At 48.4% G+C, this 19,671-nt stretch overlaps 1 protein-coding gene across 4 annotated transcripts in view; it reads right to left on the bottom strand.

Annotated features, from left to right (window-relative positions):
• The window catches only part of LRRC4C (leucine rich repeat containing 4C), a 3,131,096-nt gene that overhangs the window by 2,166,507 nt on the left and 944,918 nt on the right, over positions 1–19,671 (bottom strand). The window lies entirely within an intron of this gene.

The following is a 19,671-nucleotide window of genomic DNA, read 5'->3' as shown; positions in this document are numbered from 1 at the left end:
TTCAGACGTGAGTATGAATAACAAAAATCCACTGACAACTGTACCTGTAGTGATAGAAATTTATTACCTTACGTCAGGTAATTAATAGTGAAAAATTAAGTAAACAGGTGAATAAGAAAATCGCAAATAAACAAAAGAACTGAGTCCCACACTATTACATCATAGTGGGAACACCAGTGTCAATGCGGCAAGAGTCACTTCCTCCTCCCACGCACACCACTGGGGTGCCCAGTTGACTCACTGGCACCCTGAATGTCACCCTCAGTGCCAGTGCTGTGCCTGGCACTGCGCCGTCTGATGTCTGAAGCAGGTACTTGCACACTACTAAGGCTCGAACTGACCTCAGTGTCCCCCAAGGCAACCTCACTGGGAGTGGCCGACCTCTGTCCCATGACTAGTTCAATCACATTAGTGATTTGGACAAGGACCTGGCCCACATCCCTGCTGGTGTGTGCAGCCTCCACTTGGGGCGCCACAGCGAGACGGGCGATGAGTGCGGTTGAGTTTGCCATCCTATTTGAGGACCTGCAGTAGTTTGCAAACATGGTTCTGAAGAGGTGTTCATGTCTGCGTCGACTCACCCTTTCGTGGAGCAGTTCCTCACACAGGTCACGCACTGCACTGGTAAGCTCCCTAGTGTCCTGAGAGTCCTGCACCTGTCCCTCACGCAGCTGGGTGATATTGTTGTTCAGGGTGTCAATTCGCCGATGCAGGCCAATCATATGTTTGTTGTGGACTCTCAGGTTCCTGTCCAGACTCAAAATTCTCCTGTTTTGCAGGTGCTGTTGCTGCAACATAGCAGCCTCAAGTCCCCCGAACAAGGATGAACCCTCAGCTGCCTCCTGCGGTTGCTGCTGGGACACTGTGGCACTTCTGCAATGTGCTGAATGACCCCTGTCCTCTGGTATCTGGCTGCGCCTATCTGGTGCAGATGGTGTGCTTGGCCCCTCCTGCTGCACATCGGAGTCACCACTGAGGTCTGGAAGTGGCAATGGCCTGGGCCTGCGGCGCACAGTGGAGACAATGACGGACCCACTGGTGTTGGTGTCAGAGGGCTGCTGTGTGTCCGTCTCCCCTACACACGGAATTTCTGTGGCTGCTGTGCCAGGCCCACCTGCAACAATATGCAGCATGTCAGTTCTGTATGTTACATTATCTGTCCAGAAATGGCAATAAAGCTACAGGTTATGCTCTACATGGTGTAGTGTGTGTTGTGTTACCTTGGGTGTCACTATGCTTGCTTACATTGTCATGCTACTGTCTGTACTAGTTTGTGGACCACAACTCCCATAATGCATTGTTGTGCTGCTTCTAAGATGTGGAGTGGACTACTTCACACACTACTTCACATTACATGCTAATTCCTAAGGGGCTTTTATGCATGCACATATTGGTTTCACACGACAACATTGCACTTACCTTGGCTGGTACTCGGTTGAGCGGAGGTGACTATATCTTTGACCCCTGTCACTGCTTCCGGGAGGAGTGTGGATTCCACCAGGTCCTCCAGTGGTGTGGCAGGTGGCTCGGTTGGTGGTCCTCCTCCTGTGCCCCTGGCCTCTGCAAGTCTTCTTGCCACCCTCTCCTTTGCCCGGGACCGCAGGTCTTACCAGCGTTTCTTGATCTCCTCAATGGAGCGCTGTGCCACTCCAATAGCGCAGATTTTACCTTGGATCTCAAGCCATAGCCTTCTCTTCTCGCTCTCAGGCACCTGGAGTGATGATTTGCCAAACAGGCGGTCATGGCTCCTCACCACCTCTTCTGTTAGTACCTCCAGCTCCTGCTCACTGAACTTGAGTTTGCGCTTCCCCTCCTGCTTCTCCTGTGCTGTACCTTGGGGCTCCATTGTGGCTCAGGTGTTTCTGCTCCTGCTGAGTGCTGCTCTATGTGGCTGGCTGCTCTCTCTCAGGATGCTGGTTTGGGTGTGGCACCTGAAACTGCCTGAGATGACTCATTTCCTGCTGATGAGTCATCAGGCTCCTCCAGGTGTGCATTCTCGAACTTTCTCGCATTTTGCGATTTTTTACCGAATCGCAAAAAAATCGCAAATTGCAAGAATGCAAATTGCGATTTGGTGTATGGGCCTCGCAAACCACAAATTGCGATTTTTAAGAAATCGCTAATTCTGAATCGCAATTTTGTTACATGGCCAATTGCGACTCAGAAATAGCGATTTCTTAAAAATAGCATTTTGCGATTCGCAGACCCCAGTTTTCATCCATCTGGCCCATAGTTACTTGCGATAACCATTATTATAACTGCTGAATTTCCATGGATCTGTGCAAGGAAATTCAGAACCTAACTATAACCTCAATGTAACCTTTGTTTTTTTAAGTGAATTTCTGTTTTTTTTATTCTGTTTCCTAACTATAATGTCCCTATAACTTTTCGATTTTTCAGTGAATTTCTTTTTTTAATTTTTTTCTTTAAATTACTATACATTAATTCAACCACCACCACACATGGCCTTTAGCGGGGGTTAACTTCAGGGCCTAGCCTGCAGCCGTACCCTGCAGCCAACCCCCTTTAACCATACCAAACTGTGCCACACACGGCCTTTGGCCATTCATGGTGGGGGTTTGCCACAGGGCCTGGTCTGCGGCCAACCCCCTCTAACCTCACAACCCTGCACCATGCACAGACTTTGGTTGTGTGCATAGGGGTTGGTCATCCCCCTTTAGCCTCCAAACCCTGCTCCATGTATGGCTAAAGGGGTTTGGAACTTAAAGGGGGTAAACATTAAATATACATATTTAGGGGCCGCACGGGCCCCCACATGCCCTGCGGACCACCATCTCCCCAGGGCTACCTAAAAAAGTGTTTGGGGGGGCCACACAAATCCCCCTCGGGCCTCAGGCACCACCCCCTCCCTGGGGCTACATAATAAAAAAACTTAGAGGACCAGGTTCCCAGGGACATCTGCCTTTCTGTACAACATTAGAAAAAATATATGGGCGGCTGCATGGACCCCTCCACCCGGACCTACACATAAAAACATTTAGGAGGGCCGTTCAGACTCCTGCAGGTCCCAGGGACCACCAACTCCCTGGTACATGAAAAAAATATATTGGGGGGTACACAATCCCCCCGACCCCTGGGGTTTAGAGACCACCACCTCCTCGGGGCTACATATTTTAAAACCCAGGGCCAAATACTTTTTTGTTTTACTGTAAAGTGAGAGGCCAAGTGGCCCCTCTCCCTAGGCCAATTTTGGCCTTGGAGACCCCATCCCCAGGGCCCAGACTTGTAATAAGGGCCTCAGTCTTAAGATAAAATCCTGAACCTGGTTGGAGTATCGGACTTGGGCACCATCGTGGTTCATCTAAAATTGTGTCTAGGTCTCACTCTAACGGCACTACCATTGGTGCTTTTCTTCTTCATGGTTTTTCTCTTCAATCTTTACAAATTCATATCTCCAGTTCTCCTTAATGGATTTGTGTTTTTTGGTGTTATTTTGATTCCTAAATTTTACTCTACTTTTCTTAATTTATGTGGTATTTTTTTTGTGTTGTGTTTTTGACTTTTTCAACTTCATTCCTTCTGAAGTGGATCTAATGCCTTGTGATGTCACTTCCTATGTCTGGAGTGAGGCCAGCTCATAAAGTGGATGACAGCCTAAGTAAGAAACCCTCCTACAAGTGAGGTCAAAAATAAAAGGAAAGTATTTTTGAAAAGAAGGAAAACCATTATTCCTAAAACGAATTAGAAGACCTGCGTGTCTTCTTGAATGAATCATTAAAGTTGCTGGAACAGGATACATTTAGTTTGGGAATGTAAGAATATCTCGCTGGATTACAAAACGATGACCGAGGCAAGACACAGAGATCAATGCTATTCATGCCTCACACCTGCAATCATTTATGAGTTGAATAGATGATGCCAACTAGCAAATGTGCCACAGTATATCTGCAGGGGGTACACTGTAATGTGTTTTGATGCAAAATATTCTGGACACATCTGCCACAGAAGATAAAAAAAAAGGCAGTACACGCTTTTAACACACTATGATAAAATAAAAGTGCCCAGTATATAAAAGCAGAAGAAATAAATATGGTTTTCAGGTAGCAATTAACAGCTATTATTGCAGCACATTCTAGTACAAGCTGGTTAGGTGGGTCATGGTTTAAACATTTGATTTTGGCGTCTGTGTTTGAGGGTCCTTCAGTACTCAATCAGCCTTTCATCCTTCCAGCGTTGAAATATTTAATACCATTAAGTTATACAATGATAACTCATCCTGTTTATTGCATGATGGAAAGCAAAGTTAGTGAAACAAACAGGATTTAATAATCAATTATGTCTTATAAAAATAGTTTCATCACTTATTAGTGATAGGAATAAAGCTTTCCTGCAGTGTTGCCATAATTGACTGCACAACAAGTACTATCATATATCAGCTCGTTTCCAATGTGGCCATCTTGGCAAGGAAAGTTAAGGTCGCTCTCATTTTAAAGGCAGGGACCTGAAAAACGTTTATGAATTTATTTCTATATGCACTGTCAAAGTACAATCCCATCAGTGGAAATATGGATTACTGTGCATCTTGCCTTAAACTTATATGGCACTTCTGTGGAGTTGTGGCTCTGAAGAGGACTTCCAACTCATGCTGGCTGCGGCTGGAGAGCAATTAAAAGTCACGTACAACAAGAAAGTTTGATTAGGAAATACTCAAATTCTTTGATGTGTGGTTTGTGAGCTCCAGATTCTATGAGGTCTTTATCGATTACCGGTCACAAAGTTCCCACGATCCACTGGTTAACTTTTCCTAGCAAGCTTGGTCCCTAGCAGGCAGTACACAAAATGTTTCATTGAAAGGTGCTGCGCTTGTGTTACATACTGAAGATACTTTACCTCATGGCCCAAGCTAGTTGAAGGCCACTGTAGGAAGCTGTCTTACAGCAGCACTGCAAATGGCCACCAGAGGGTGCCAGATTGCAAAAATGACCTCAAAAGTAGCACTGTTGCTAGCAAAAAAGTCAGCTCCTCCACAGCAAATTACTATTTTCATGAGGCACTGTGTCAGACACTGTTTAGAAGGCCACTTGGAGGACAGAAGTCAAAGGACCACAACTGTGGTGGGTGGGATTATTGGCTTCTGGTATCCTGGTGTGTGACCTATTATTGCTCTGCAAACTAAACTAAGGACACTCTTCTACACTTGTAATTGTCATTGTAATTGAAATTGTATTTATATAGTGCTTACTACCTCTGATGGGGCATCAAAGCGCATTTTTGGAGAGCAGCTTGCTACTCCAATCCCAAAAAGGATTAGTGGTGGATTGATATAGGGAAATATGAGTTAAATTGTGTGGTGAACATGCAAGTTTATCAGTTGAATTGATTATGATAAGCATCTAATCAAATACCTTATATGAAAACTATGCAGTCACCTATATACATGTTGAACATTATATATATATATCAAAACAAATCCCTTTCAGGGTTGGAGTGACGCATAAATTATGCAAAAAAGAAAAGAGAACTTTGCGTAGTTCCCAAGTTTAGGTGGAGAGCAGCTCTAGTAAGGAGCACCCTGCAACACAAGCGACACTCTAGATTTGCTCACCTCAAATGTCTGTTTATCTAGCAAAGTTTTTAAGCATAGGATCAGCACAGTGCTAGCCACGCCGAGCTAGATAGGGACAAAGGCCCTCATTACAACCTTGGTGGTAAATCCCGCTTTCTGCCGTGCTGAAGACCGCCAACATACCGCTGCGGCCGCGGAATTCCGCTACAGGTATTACGACCCACAGCTCGGAATCCGCCACAACACAGACACCCACACAAGTCCGCCACACCAAAGGTCAGTGATAAACTGGCGATACCAAAACCAACACCGTCACCCTAACAGGAATATGCCCACACTATCACGACCCACAAATCAACGCAGCGGTCTTGTAACCGCGGTAATCCATTGGCGGTACACACCGCCGCACTCAAAATACAAACACACTTACAAAACACAACCACATTGGACAATTGGAAAAACATACACCTGATACACATACACACACCACACCCACACACCCAATCCAATATAAAGCACACACCCACATCACCCACAAACCCTTACAACCAAAAATTTGAAAGAAGGCCAGAGAGAGAGAGACTACTTAACACAACACCATCACTTACACAACATCCACGCACCTCAAACAACACACACCAACACATACCCTCACACATCACAACAGACACCACCTCACACATCACCCACACCACATCATGGCACCTCAAAGACACCCCAGGTTCTCTGAGGAGGAGCTCAGGGTCATGGTGGAGGAAATCGTCTGAGTAGAGCCACAGCTATTCGGATCACAGATGCAGCACACCTCCATTGCAAGGAGGATGGAGCAATGGCGCAGAATTGTTGACAGTGTTAACGCAGTGGGACAGCATCCAAGAACACGGGATGACATCAGGAAGAGGTGGGACGACCTACGGGGGAAGGTGCGTTCCGTGGTATCCAGACACCAGATTGCTGTACAGAGGACTGGCGGTGGACTCCCACCTCCTCCCCCACAACTAACAACATAGGAGGAGCAAGTCTTGGCAATACTGCATCCTGAGGGCCTCACAGGAGTAGCAGGAGGACTGGACTCTGGTAAGACATATCTTTACTACTTTATCCCCCACACCCCACCCGCATGCCATCACCTACCGCCACCCTTACCCTCACACCCATCACCCCAACAACCCACAGATACCCCACTAACACAACCCACACATCCCAAAACCAAGCCCTGCATGTAAAACCAATGCATGGACACCCATCACCAAAGCATGTCCAGTACAGAGACTCACTTATGCCCCAAAATCACCAATTACACAAGGACTAAGCCAATAATGCAAGCACAGGAATAGAGGGTCACTCACCCATTGCACAAGATGGCACACACAGATACAATAACTATGCATTTACACCCCAACAGGACCCATACCCAACGTCACCGGACAGGAGGTGCCAGACATATCCAGTCCCCCACAGAAGAGACCCACAGTGATGCCAGCAGCTCTGCACGCCTGGATCAAGATGAATAGCCCGGCCCATCAGGGACCTCGGGACAGTCGGTTCCCCTGACACAGTCACAAACCACCACTGAACCTCCCCCCTCAGGAAACACCACCACAGCGCCCATCCCTCTGTCCCCAGGACATGTCTATCAGCAGTGTGTCCACCACTACAGGGAACCTTGGCAACCCCACTAGGACGATCGGGGACCTAGTGGCAGTGGGCACACGGTTCAGGGGACAGAGGCACAGGATAACAGGGAAGCTGGGAGGACTGCTTTGCGACAGGGGCAGGACAGGCCCAGGGAACCCACTCTCCATGGGGCACGCTCCAACATCATGGGAGCTTATCACCATTCCCAGGAGACCATGGGCACAGTACTGGCCAAGTTTCAGGAGACCCAGCGGCTGCAGGAGGAACACTACCTGGGGATCAGGGAGGATTTGAAGTCCATCAACACCACCCTGGTCACCATTGCAGGGATGCTGGCAGACCTTGTCAACACCATGAGGGACACAGTGGCACACAAACGGGCCCCTGACACTAGCCTGGACGATGAACAGCCCTCCACCTCCGCCGGCGCTAGTGGACAGAAGGCACCGCCACAGGACCAACAGGCCACCAGCACCCCACCCTCTGCAGAAGGAGAAGCAGCCCGAAAACGGTCCCTGAGATCCAGGAACAAGACAGAGCATTGCCAAGACCCCCGCCAGGAAATAAGACCCTCCTGAATGTCACCCTTCGGTCCCACTTTGTCACCCTGTCCACCTTAAACTGCCATAGCTCCACTTCCTATGCCCCATTGGAAAATGCACCTGTGAGACCAAGAGACTGGACTCTGCCATGGACATTCCTCCACCATCACCCCAGCCCATTTCACACCCCCCTCCACTTATTTGCACAGAAATAAACACCCTTGAATCAAAAATCAATCTGGAGTCAGTGTGCTTTCACAAATGTGTAATTTCAATATCTACGGAATATAGCAATGTCAATTTACTTGTTCACATACCAATGTAACGCAGCTGTAGGCCAGGAGTAAACATAGCAGAGGGCACAAAGTGGGACCCAGATCTGTGAAATGGAAAGTCAAAGTGACAAGTCAGTGTCCATACACTGAGTGAAAATGACAGACTTATGCTTTCTCCAACAATAGTATGAGATGTGGGAAGCAGTGACATCTTCTTACCTGTGTCTCACTGGAAGTATTGCAAGATGATGTTGTTTCGGTTGTCGATATCCTCTTCTTCTGCCTTCTCTTCTTCACTGTCCACAGGCTCCACAGCTGCCACAAGACCACCATCTGGCCCGTCTTCCTGCAGAAAAGGCACCTGCCGTCGGAAAGCCAGGTTGTGCAGCATACAGCAGGCCACGATTATCTGGCACACCTTCTTCGGTGAGTAGTAAAGGGAACCACCTGTCAGATGGAGCCACCGGAATCTGGGCTTCAGGAAGCCGAAGATGTGTTCTATTATCCTCCTTGTTCGCCCATGTGTCTCATTGTAACGTTCCTCTGCTCTTGTCCTGGCATTCCTCACTGGGGTCAGTAGCCATGAGAGGTTGGGGTAACCAGAGTCACCTGCATTTGTCGAGGGACAACTGTTAGACATACACTAACCCTTAGGGACAACCCCATACCCAGACACCTATGTCAACTGTATTGGGACCTTGGCCTCACCTATTAGCCACACACGGTGGCTCAGGAGTTGGCCCATCACATAAGGGATGCTGCTATTCCTCAAAATGTAAGCGTCATGTACAGAGCCAGGATACTTGGCATTCACATGGGAGATGTACTGGTCTGCCAAACACACCATCTGCACATTCATCGAAGGGTAGCTTTTCCGGTTTCTGTACACCTGTTCATTCCTGCGGGGCGGACAAATGCCACATATGTACCATCAATGGTACCAATGATGTTGGGGATATGTCCCAGGGCACAGAAGTCACCTTTCACTGTGGGCAAATCCTTCACCTGAGGGAAAACGATGAGTGGGAAACGATGAGGCTGCTCATGTGTTTCAGCAGGGCAGACAACACTTTGGACAACACATTAGAGAACATTGGCTGGGACATCCCTGATGCCATGGCCACTGTTGTTTCAAAAGACCCACTGACCAGGAAATGGAGTACAGACAGGACCTGCACTAGAGGGGGTATCCCTGTAGGATGGCAGATAGCAGACATCAGGTCTGGCTCCAACTGGGCACACAGTTCTAGGATTATTGCACAATCAAGTCTGTATGTGATTATGATGTGTCTCTCTTCCATTGTCAACAGGTCCACCAGGGGTCTGTACAGCAGAGGATACCACCAGCTCATCACCTGCCCCAGCAGACGTGCCCTATGGAGGAGAACAGCGAGCAGAGAGTCATCCAACACTGAGGTATCACAATGTGTTATTTGCAGAAACGTTAGTAATCCGCAATGTGCCGGTATCTGTCTGTATTCCCAGCCCAGATAGGTGTGACGCAGTTTTCATCCATCCCATGTGGCCCCCTGAAATGGCGGCTGCCTGACCTGTAAGGGGGGACAAGGGGATATGAGGTAACTGCGCTGGCGTTGTACACCGTCGTGGTGGGCAGTCGAAGACCGTGTCGCAATTCTGCATTGGTTAACATTGGGCCCCATGGGTCCCAGGAGCCAATGACGATGTACGACGGCGGAGACGGTACACACCGCCGTGGGCGTGACTGCCATTTTCTGTCTGTTCACTCACTTGATACCTGACCTTCAACAGGAGAGGACCTACACTGCAAGTGCTGCTGTGACCTGTGTCTGGAAGCGACAATGGCTACAGTGTCTGGGGAAAGGGCCACTGCCTTCAGTTCAGAGAAGTTGGAGAAACTAGTGGATGGGGACCTCCCCCAGTACACGCAACTGTACGGTCCTCCAGACAAACAGGTGAGTACACTGTGAGCATGCTGCATGGGCAATGCCTGCTTTGAGTGGTATGGATGGAAGATACATGGGGGGGGCTGATGCCTGCATGTGCGGATGGTGAGTGTATGTGTGTGTCAGGGCATGGGTGGGAACTAGTGGGCAAGAGTATGACGGTCCGGACGGGTGAGTAATTTCCTTTCCCCCTGTACCATTCCTCTAGGTCAGCGCCAACCAGAAGAATGGTATTTGGCGTGCCATCACCAAGGACGTCCGGACCCTCGGGGTCTACCACAGATGGAGCACCCACTGCCGTAAAAGATGGGAGGACCTGCGCCGTTGGAGCAAGAAGACGGTGGAGGCCCAGCTGGGGACGGCCTCCCAAAGTGGAAGGGGTGCCTGTCGCACCATGACCCCCCTGATGTCCCGGATCCTGGCGGTGGCCTCTCCGGAGTTGGATGGGCGCTTGAGGGCATCACAGCAGGCACAAGGGGGTGAGTACACTCTCATTCAGCTGACTCTGTGCGCATTACGAGGTGTCTGGGTGGGGGAGGTGGGCAGTGGGTTCCCCTGGGCCAGGGTGAACTTGGTAGGCAAGGTCCCTTGTGGCACACACACCCAGGTGAGGGAATTGTACCGGCCACACTGCACGTGGAGCACTCTGGGCACCATGCCCCCTCCAGAACCAGTTGGGAGATACATCCACTACCTCAGTCCTTGGCAGGATGAAGCACTCTGGGCACCATGCCCCCTCCAGAACCAGTGGAGAGATTCATCTACTACCTCAGTCCTTGGCAGGATGAAGTACTCTGGGCACCATGCCCCCTCCAGAACCAGTGGTGAGATACATCCACTACCTCAGTCCTTGGCAGGATGAAGCACTCTGGGCACAAGGCCCCCTCCAGAACCAGTGGAGACTGTTATCCACTTGAGAGACTGTGGCTTTGCACTCCCCAGAATAAAGCAGTGGGCAAACCACCCACTAGAGAGACTTGAGAGACTGTGGCTTTGCACTCCCCAGAATAAAGCAGTGGGCAAAACACCCACTGGAGAGACTTGAGAGACTGTGGCTTTGCACTCCCCAGGATAAAGCAGTGGGCAAACCACTCACTGGAGAGACTTGAGAGACTGTGGCTTTGCACTCCCCAGGATACAGCAATGGGCATGGAGCCCCCTCATGCAGCAGTGGCGTCGTGCGTTCATCTGGCTGAGGTGCCCCACCTCACCCTCAGGTGCCTGTATTTTTTCAATCTGATGCCCCAGCAGTGTTCTCTCTGTTTCAAGTCAGGTATCTTGTGTGGGCTTCGCCCATGCATTTTGGGACCAGTGGTCCACGGACAATGATTGGTACACTATGCGGACTTGTGTAGTTGGTGTACATATTTGTATATACAGAATTTAGATTTCTGACTATCAGATTTTTCATGATTACAATCGTTACAATCATTTCCTTCTGTCCTTGCGTTCTTCCAGGGGGTGCGGGGTGTATATGTAATGTTGCTGCATGTATTTGTGTGTATGTTGTTGTGGGTAAGGGTAGGGGTGGGGGTATTGCGTGTTACATGTGTGTGTGTCACTCTCTTTCCCTTCCCCCTTCCCCTGTGTTGTAGGTGCAGTACTCATCGTGGTCGGCGACAGCGTCTGTCCTGCTCCTGATAGAGCAGGAGGAAGAGCAGCATTGGTAACACCTGTAGTTTGGGCTCCATTGCGTCCTGGTTCCTCGTTGGGTGTTGAGAGGTGAGTGGTTTGCCTTCTGTGTACTGTTTCCGCCGTGCTTTTGATAGCGTTGGTTCCGCCCCGGAAAAGGTGGCGGATAGGCGTGTTGAAATACAGTGGGCGGTACTTTGTCCTCCGCCAGTCTGTTGGCGGTTACCGCTGCGGTGTTTGTTTCTACCGCCGTGGCGGTCAGAGTGTTAAAGTGGCTGTCTATGTTGGCGGTTTCCGCCATGGTCGTGATTCCATTATTTTTTCCGCTGGCCTGTTGGCGGTATTACCGCCGCTTTAACACCGACCGCCAGGGTTGTAATGAGGGCCAAAGTCTTTTGCCATTTGTACAGCAAAATCTTTAAGCATAGGATTGACACAGTGTCATCCTCGCCGAGCTGTAAAATGACAAAAGCCATTCACCACTCCAGGCACAGTATTACAGCTTTGGACTTGTAAAATACCATCCAAGCCAACCTGGAATGAGTAAAAGCAACCCCTGACACATGTTTCACTCTCATTAGAGCTCTTCAGAGAGGTTCAGCTTTGTCAAGACACAAAGGAGCACCCAGTATAAATCAAAACAAATCCCTTTCAGGGTTAGAGCGACACTCTAGATTTGCTCACCTCAAATGTCTGGATAGGATTGACATGAATGGCTTTTGTCATTTTACAGCTCGGCGAGGATGACACTGTGTCAATCCTATGCTTAAAGATTTTGCTGTACAATGGCAAAAGACTTTGTCCCTATCTAGCTCGGCGTGGATAGCACTGTGCTGATCCTATGCTTAAAAACTTTGCTAGATAAACAGACATTTGAGGTGAGCAAATCTAGAGTGTTGCTGGTGTTGCAGGGTGCTCCTTACTAGAACTGCTCTCCATCTAAACTCAGGAACTACTCAGAGTTCTCTTTTCTTTTTTGCATATATATATATTATACCTACTGGCGGTTGTCAGTAGGTACTTAAAGTTAAGACCTAGCTTCCATAGAAAAAGCGTTTTTGACTTGTCTATATCTTTGGCACTGTTTGACAAATCTTCACAAATTGTTTTCCAAAAAAGCATCAAGATGGGTCTGGTTGTGCATGGCAGGTTCATGGATGATCCATCAACAGGGCCGAGAAAATGGGGGTGGGGTAAAAAAAAAGTGTGTCCCATGTTAATTTCCATAGACGCTTTAAACATGCCTGCAGCCCGATGGATGGAATTACACCGAATTTGGCACAAAAGTAGCTTTTCGTCCGCAGAGCACTCTTTATTTTATGTGGTGTAAATCTGTTTAGTAGCTTCTAGACATTAAAGTGAAAAGAAATTTGTATAACTAGAACTGCGGATCCAGGGATATCTCCTGCTGAGATCTGGTTGGCTTCCAACACAAGTGTTGGCAGCCATTTTGGGACTCGGCTTCAGCTGAGTCCTTAAAAAAGTGAAAAGAAAATGGTGCAGGGTATGTTTACCCAAGCCTCCTAGCCTTGGTCCAGGGGTTCCCCTTGAAACCCCATGGCCAAATAGCATTTTTTTAAAATCATGAAGAAATCCACGGCTGTATCCAAGGGTTTTGCCTTGATTTAAAAAAATGTGGTCTCCCAAGCTACTAAATGCTTTGACCCCTGGGTAGGCCAGGTGTAGGGGCATTGCAGGCTAATAGTAGGAGAGGCGCACAGTCCCCCCCTCCTAGAGCTTTTAGTAGCCCCGGGGAACAAAACCTCCCCGGGGCTATAATTCAAAATATGTGACGGGGCACCTGCCCCCAGTGCCCTGGGACCACCACCTCCCCAGGGTTTGATATTCAATAATGTAATGGGGGGTCCAGCCACCACCGACCCAGGGGATTATGTATAAAAAAAGGGGGGGGTCCTGCAGACCCCCATGGCCCCGGGGACCGACACCTGCCTGGGCTACAAAACGAATGACAGTGGGGATCTTTGCAAACCCCAGGCTCCAAGGACCAGCACTTCTCCAGGGCAAAATAGAAAAATGGAGGGGGGCTGCTCAGCTCCCCCCTCTTGAAGCAATACATGGCTCCTGCTACCTCCCGAGGTGCAAATCCTTGGAAGGTATCTATTTGCTTTTGCTTGGGATGAGCTCACAGCTCTTGCCATGTAAAAGCAAGCATTCCGCTTTCAGCAAGCGGGAGCTTTAAAAATGCTGCCACTTGCTGAAAGTGGAGTTTTCATCTCTTTCCCTGCCTGGTAGCATGTGAGTAGGAAAAACATTTAAAAAATTGCTCCCACACGCAGGGAGCTGCTATTTGTAGCAGCTCCTTGCGTGCAGGAGCAATGCCAGCTTCCATCGGTGGGACTGTGGGGGTCTTGAGGCTTCCTTGCGGTCCCCATAACTTTATACTGGGTGCCTCACTCGTGGTGGCGGTCGGACTGCCGCCAAAGCAGCAGTCCGGCCTCCACATTATGACCGTGGCAGACCCACCACGGTTCGACTGCCGGCACCGCCACATTGCCGCCAGTCGACAGCCTGGTGGTGCCAGCGGTCTTAATCCACCAGGGCAGCGCTGCTTGCAGCGCTGCCCTTGGGATTACAAGTCCCCTCACTGCCAGCTTTTGCATGGCGTTTCCACCGTAATGCAGAGGCTGGCAGAGACGGGGTGCCAGGGGCCCCATGGGGGCCCATGCATTGCTCATGCACTTGCCATCGGCAGTGCAGGGGCCCACATGGACATCCCCGTTGCACTTTCCACTGCCTGAATTAAAGGCAGTGAAAAGTGCGATAGTTGCTGTTCCACCCGACGCACCGCAACATTGCCACCGGCTTGATTACGACTCGGCATCAATGTTATGGCCTGTTTCCTGCTGGGCCAGCAGGAAACTCATAATAGGGCCAGTGGGTGGAAAACCGGAGTGGCCGTTTTCCGCTCTAAAGAGTTTGGCAGGTAGCCTCCACCGCCCACCAAACTTAAAAGGAGGGCCTTAGTCCCTGAAATGGAAGTCAAAATCCTTCAGTGACGTAAGGTTGCAGGTTGTGTCCGAGAAGAGTTCCATGAGGCTGGATAGCCATTGGATGAGGTGGCCCTGAAGCCATAGGTTGAATAATTTTTGTGCCTTCACCCAGTAAGGGTTTAGTCTCTTTTTCAGAGTTCTGAATCCTCCACAGGACAAGTTTGTAGACTGTATCCAACAAGGAGTTCCACAAGGTTGGATATTTTCTTGTAAAGGGCCCACGGAAATGGATTTGCTGCTGTGAAGAAGCTCCAAATGGGAGAAACCTATTTCTTTTCTCCAGTGAAATGAAGTCTTAGGTGACTTGGCTTGACCTGTTGGTCCTGGTACTCCAGAAGTCTGGAAGTACAACACTTTTCTGAATCTCATCTTTTAGAGGTTTTAGCAGAAATGCAGTTAGATACAGCCATGTGTCCCAGGACCCCGGGAAGAGCACTTGGCAGGCAAGACTTATTCCAGCAGAGGTCATCAACAGGGTCCAGTCTAGGTTCAGTTGCCAAGTGACAGTTCATGCAGGAAAAAGGTAACTTTCTAAAAGTAGCTTTCCCAAAATATGTAATAAACATCCAACCTCATCAGTGAATTAGGTTTCTAATAAATATTCAAATAAGTCCAAATATGAAATTTCTAGGTGTTTCCTAACCAGAGTTAACATTATTATGGAGAGGAAATGAGAGCTGAGTGTTGTAAGACCTGAACTGGACTCTCTGAGGTACAGGATGTCACAGCATCACAGTAAAGAGGTTTGGAGCACAACTTATTTGGTGAAGTGAGTATCTGCACTTTAACTAGTTCCAAACAACCTTAGAACATTGTCCAAGAACCGAAGGAGAGAGCTCCATAGTACTGTGAAACCACAGTGGCCAGATGGACAGATGGTGGTCCAAAGCAAAAGTTGAAAACACTGGTTAAACTAGAAGGACCCTGAAAATCCGGGGAAAGAAAAGACCGGGAAACCTAGGGAACCGACAAGTAGAAAAACAACAAAGGTAAGGGATTGAAAACAGGTGTGAACAGGTACAAAGTAAAGGAGTCAAAACAACAGGTGTTGCCAGACAATAGTCCAGGTGTCCATGGAATCTCTGCTTCATCTAACCTGAAATTCACATAACAGGCCTGTAGTGGCTGGGGCACCATTTTATGGAAGCGACTCACAACATTTCTGTCCTCCATGATTTTAGTTTAATTTGCCCAATAGTCCACCTCCTCCACTTATGATGTTTCCTAACTCTCTTTTAGGCTGTTTTTCCCAGAGACCTGAAAAACACCACTTCCAGTAACAAATGTTCCTTTCACTTTAGAGGAGGTATCATTGGACATCTCTAACATCAAACCTGCTTACGATGATGACAACCTCCCACCTCGCCAAGCAAAGAACCTATTTGAAAAACTGCAGTATTGGTAATGCCGGGTGCGGTACTACAGCAAATATTGTGGTTTCTGTAATGGAGACTTTAGACTTCTATTTAGGCTTGGTGCAGATGAGTCTTTTTCTCCCTCCACCTTTTTCCCAGCCACCATTTGAAAGCGGGGTGCCAAGGGGGGCGTACCAACAAGTAGACATTAGGACACCTCCACTCCCACACCAGCCCCTCAAAGATCTAGCTTGTCAGAATGGAGGGGCATTGGTCATCACTCGTGACCTGGCCAGGTTATGATGGTAAAAGTGAGACAGACCTGCCAACTGTCAACTGGTGACAGCCAGACCACTTGTCATCCCTAGGATGAAGAAAGTCCTTAGAGATCTTCTGCAGGTTTGGGTGATGCATGAAAACTCATTGAACCCTGCAATATTACATTACCTGTAAAACTACCCCTTGCAAAAGGGAAATTCCAGGAATTTCTGTGGCAACCAGAGAATATCCAGGCTGGCACACCTCATACTTGATCATCTTAGGACAGCAGCCTCCTCCCTATCCAAAGGTCCTGGTAGACTGAGCCTTAAGATGGTCACCCCTAACTTTTTGACTGCCTCCCTCCATTTTTTAACACTGTTTTGCTGGTTTTAGGACTCTTCACACTTTACCACTGCTATCCAGTGCTAAAGTGCATTTGCTCTCTCCCTTAAAACATGGTGACATTGGCTCATACCAATTGCCATATTTACTTTACTTGTAAGTCCGTAGTAAAGTGCACTACATGTGCCCAGGGCCTGTAAATTAAATGCTACTAGTGGGCCTGCAGCCCTGATTGTGCCACCCACCTAAGTAGCCTTGAATCATGTCTCAGGCCTGCCACTGGAAGGCCTATGTGTGCAGTTTCACTGCCACTTCGACTTGGCATTTAAAAGTACTTGCAAAGCCTTAAATTCCCCTTTTTCTACATATAAGTCAACCTCAGGGTAGCCCATAGGTAACCCATAGGGCAGGTAGCTGTGTAGGTAAAAGGCAGGACATATATCTGTGTGTTTTATATGTCCTGGTAGTGGAAAACTCCTAAATTCGTTTTCCTCTGCTGTGAGGCCTGCTCATTTCATAGGCTAACATTAGGGCTACCTCATATACTGTTTGAGTGGTAGATTCTGAAAAGAATGGGGTAAACAGGTCATATTTAGTATGGCCAGAAAGGTAATACAAAATCCTGCTGACTGGTGAGGTTGGACTTAATATTAGTATTTTAGAAATTCTACTTTTAGAAAGTTAGCATTTCCCCGCACTTAAGATCCTTCTGTGCCTTACAGCCTGTCTCCAATCCACATCTGGCTGGGCTGGTTGACAGCTAACACAAGATGCTCAGTCACACCTGCACACATCTTCATATTGAATGGGTCTTCCTGGGCTGGAAGGGTGGTGGGCCTGACACTTACATTTCAAAGGACAGTGGGCTGCCCTCACAAAATGGACTGCCAAACCCCCTACTGGGACCCTGACAGACAGGATTGTACTGAAAGGGGACCTTGTGCACTTCTAAGCCACTCTTTGAAGTCTCCCCCACTTCAAATGCACTTTTGGGTATATAAACTGGGTCCCTGAGCCTACCAACTCAGACACTTCTTGGGAATACATTCTGCACCAGAACCTGCAACCTGCTAGGAGAAGCTGCCCGGCTGCCCAAAGGACTCTTCTGGACTGCTTTGCTGTAAAGGACTGCTGCCTTGCTGTTGCCCTGCTGCCTTGCTGACCTCTGGCTCTGCCGAGAAATGCTCTCCAAGGGCATGGATTGAGCTTGCCTCCTGTTTTCTGAAGTCTCAGGGCCAAAAAGACTTCATCTCTGCAAAGAAACTCCTTGTGCGGAGAAACTCAATGCACAGCCTGCTGGAATCGACACACAGCCTGCCCAGCAGTGAGAAAATCCCTGCATCACCGAACCGGAACAACGCAGCCCAACTGCCCGAGTGGAGATCGATGCAGCGCCAGCATTGCGACCGGAACTTCGATGCACAGCCCACCGGATCAACGCATCGTGAGCCGGACCAACAAAGCCTGACTTCCTGCGAGAGGAGTCGATGCAGCGCCAGCCATGCAACAGAAACTGCCCTGCATCGCCCACCGGATCGACACAGCACCTGTGACTTCGTCCAGCACACCAAGGATTTCCACGCATCGTCCCTGGGCCTCGAAAGACCCCTCATCGCAAAAAGGATTCAAGCCTGTGAGCCGGAATTTGACACAAAGCCCTTGCCAGGTGGAAACGAATTGACGCATCATCTGTGTGCACCTGGAAATCCAATGCACACCCTTCATTTTCCACGCATCTCCTCCTCTGTGGTCTGCGTGCATGTAATGTTGATGCAAACCAGGTACTTTGTGCTTGCAAGAGACCATTGTTGCTTTTAAGAACTAAAGACTCTTTTTATCATTTCAAAAGTGACATTTCAACGGGTACTTATCAAATCTTGATCGTTTTGACCTGCATTTAATCAGATATATATCTTATATTTTTCTGAACCTATGTTGTGTCTTTCTGTGGTGTTCTCAATGTGTTATTGCATGATTTATTGCACAAATACTTTACACATTGCCTTCTAATTTAAGCCTGACTGCTCAGTGCCAAGCTACCAGAGGGTGGGCACAGGATAATTTGGATTGGGTGTGACTTACCTAGGCTAGGATTGTGGTCCGTACCGGGACAAGGGTGTATACCTCTGCCTGCTAGATACCCCATTTCTAACAGGTCCTAACATCTGAACACCATTTTCAAAGTGAGTTGTTTCCAGCTGCGCTAACCCTATAATGTCTGACTCCAGGCCCTGCAGGACTGCTGTGAGTGATGAAGGGGTACGCTCATTGGGCATTGCTTGCACTGCCATACCTTCTCTGCTGAAGTCCACCACCTCTCTGCCATTCTCCTGCCATGGACCTTCTTCCAATACTGTAGATATTTCTCAATGTCCCAGATCTTCTGTTCTTCATTTTGCTTTGAAGACTTAGAGGGGGTGTTTTTCCTGTCCCATCAAACATATGCCTCTCCCACCCTATTTAGATGTGTGGGACGCACCAGGTTGCTACAGGCGGATCTTGGTCTGCCCAACTGATGAAGACCTCTGATATGCTAGCTAGTGCCATAGTGCCAGGTTCAAGTCATAGTGACGCTAATGTAAGCTAGGGCAGCCTGAGTGATGTAATCAAACTTGAGCCCCTCCCCCCGCAAAGTTCATGGAAGGCCCCCACACCGGACTCACTCATGAGCTCTCAAGCCAGGATACTGCACTAAGGGGGCCAGTGCCTTTGGGAAGCCTTCCATGCCAAGCACTAGCTTGAAAAGCATGATGAACTCGGGAAGAGAAATCAGTTAATGCCCCTGACGTGCAGGAAGAAAAATCATTGCATGGAAGAGCCACAATTTATTTGTTTACCAGCACCAAACTTCCACTTTAGAGGATTCATAAAAACTTTGCAGACCGGGTGCAACAAACATGGATCTTTGCACAATTCACAGCCTATGCTGCAACTAAATCACCAGCTATTGCAAAGAAGGGATTTCCATGGTAAGCAGGCTTCCACCAGGGGACAAAGACCACAACCTCCACTAGCCCTGCAGCCTGGCAAGATGCACTCCAATTGCAAGATCTGGCCTATTTTAAACTGTTTTTTTCATTCTGAATGATTTATTTATGAGATGTTTACTTTTTATTGTGATCATATATTTTTTCTTTTATCCTTATTTTTTCCTATTTGTATT

The sequence above is a fragment of the Pleurodeles waltl genome, chromosome 3_1, assembly GCF_031143425.1.
Source record: "Pleurodeles waltl isolate 20211129_DDA chromosome 3_1, aPleWal1.hap1.20221129, whole genome shotgun sequence".
NCBI lineage: Eukaryota > Metazoa > Chordata > Amphibia > Caudata > Salamandridae > Pleurodeles > Pleurodeles waltl.
Note: the sequence above shows the minus strand (reverse complement) of the source record. Positions and strands in the feature narration are given on the sequence as shown.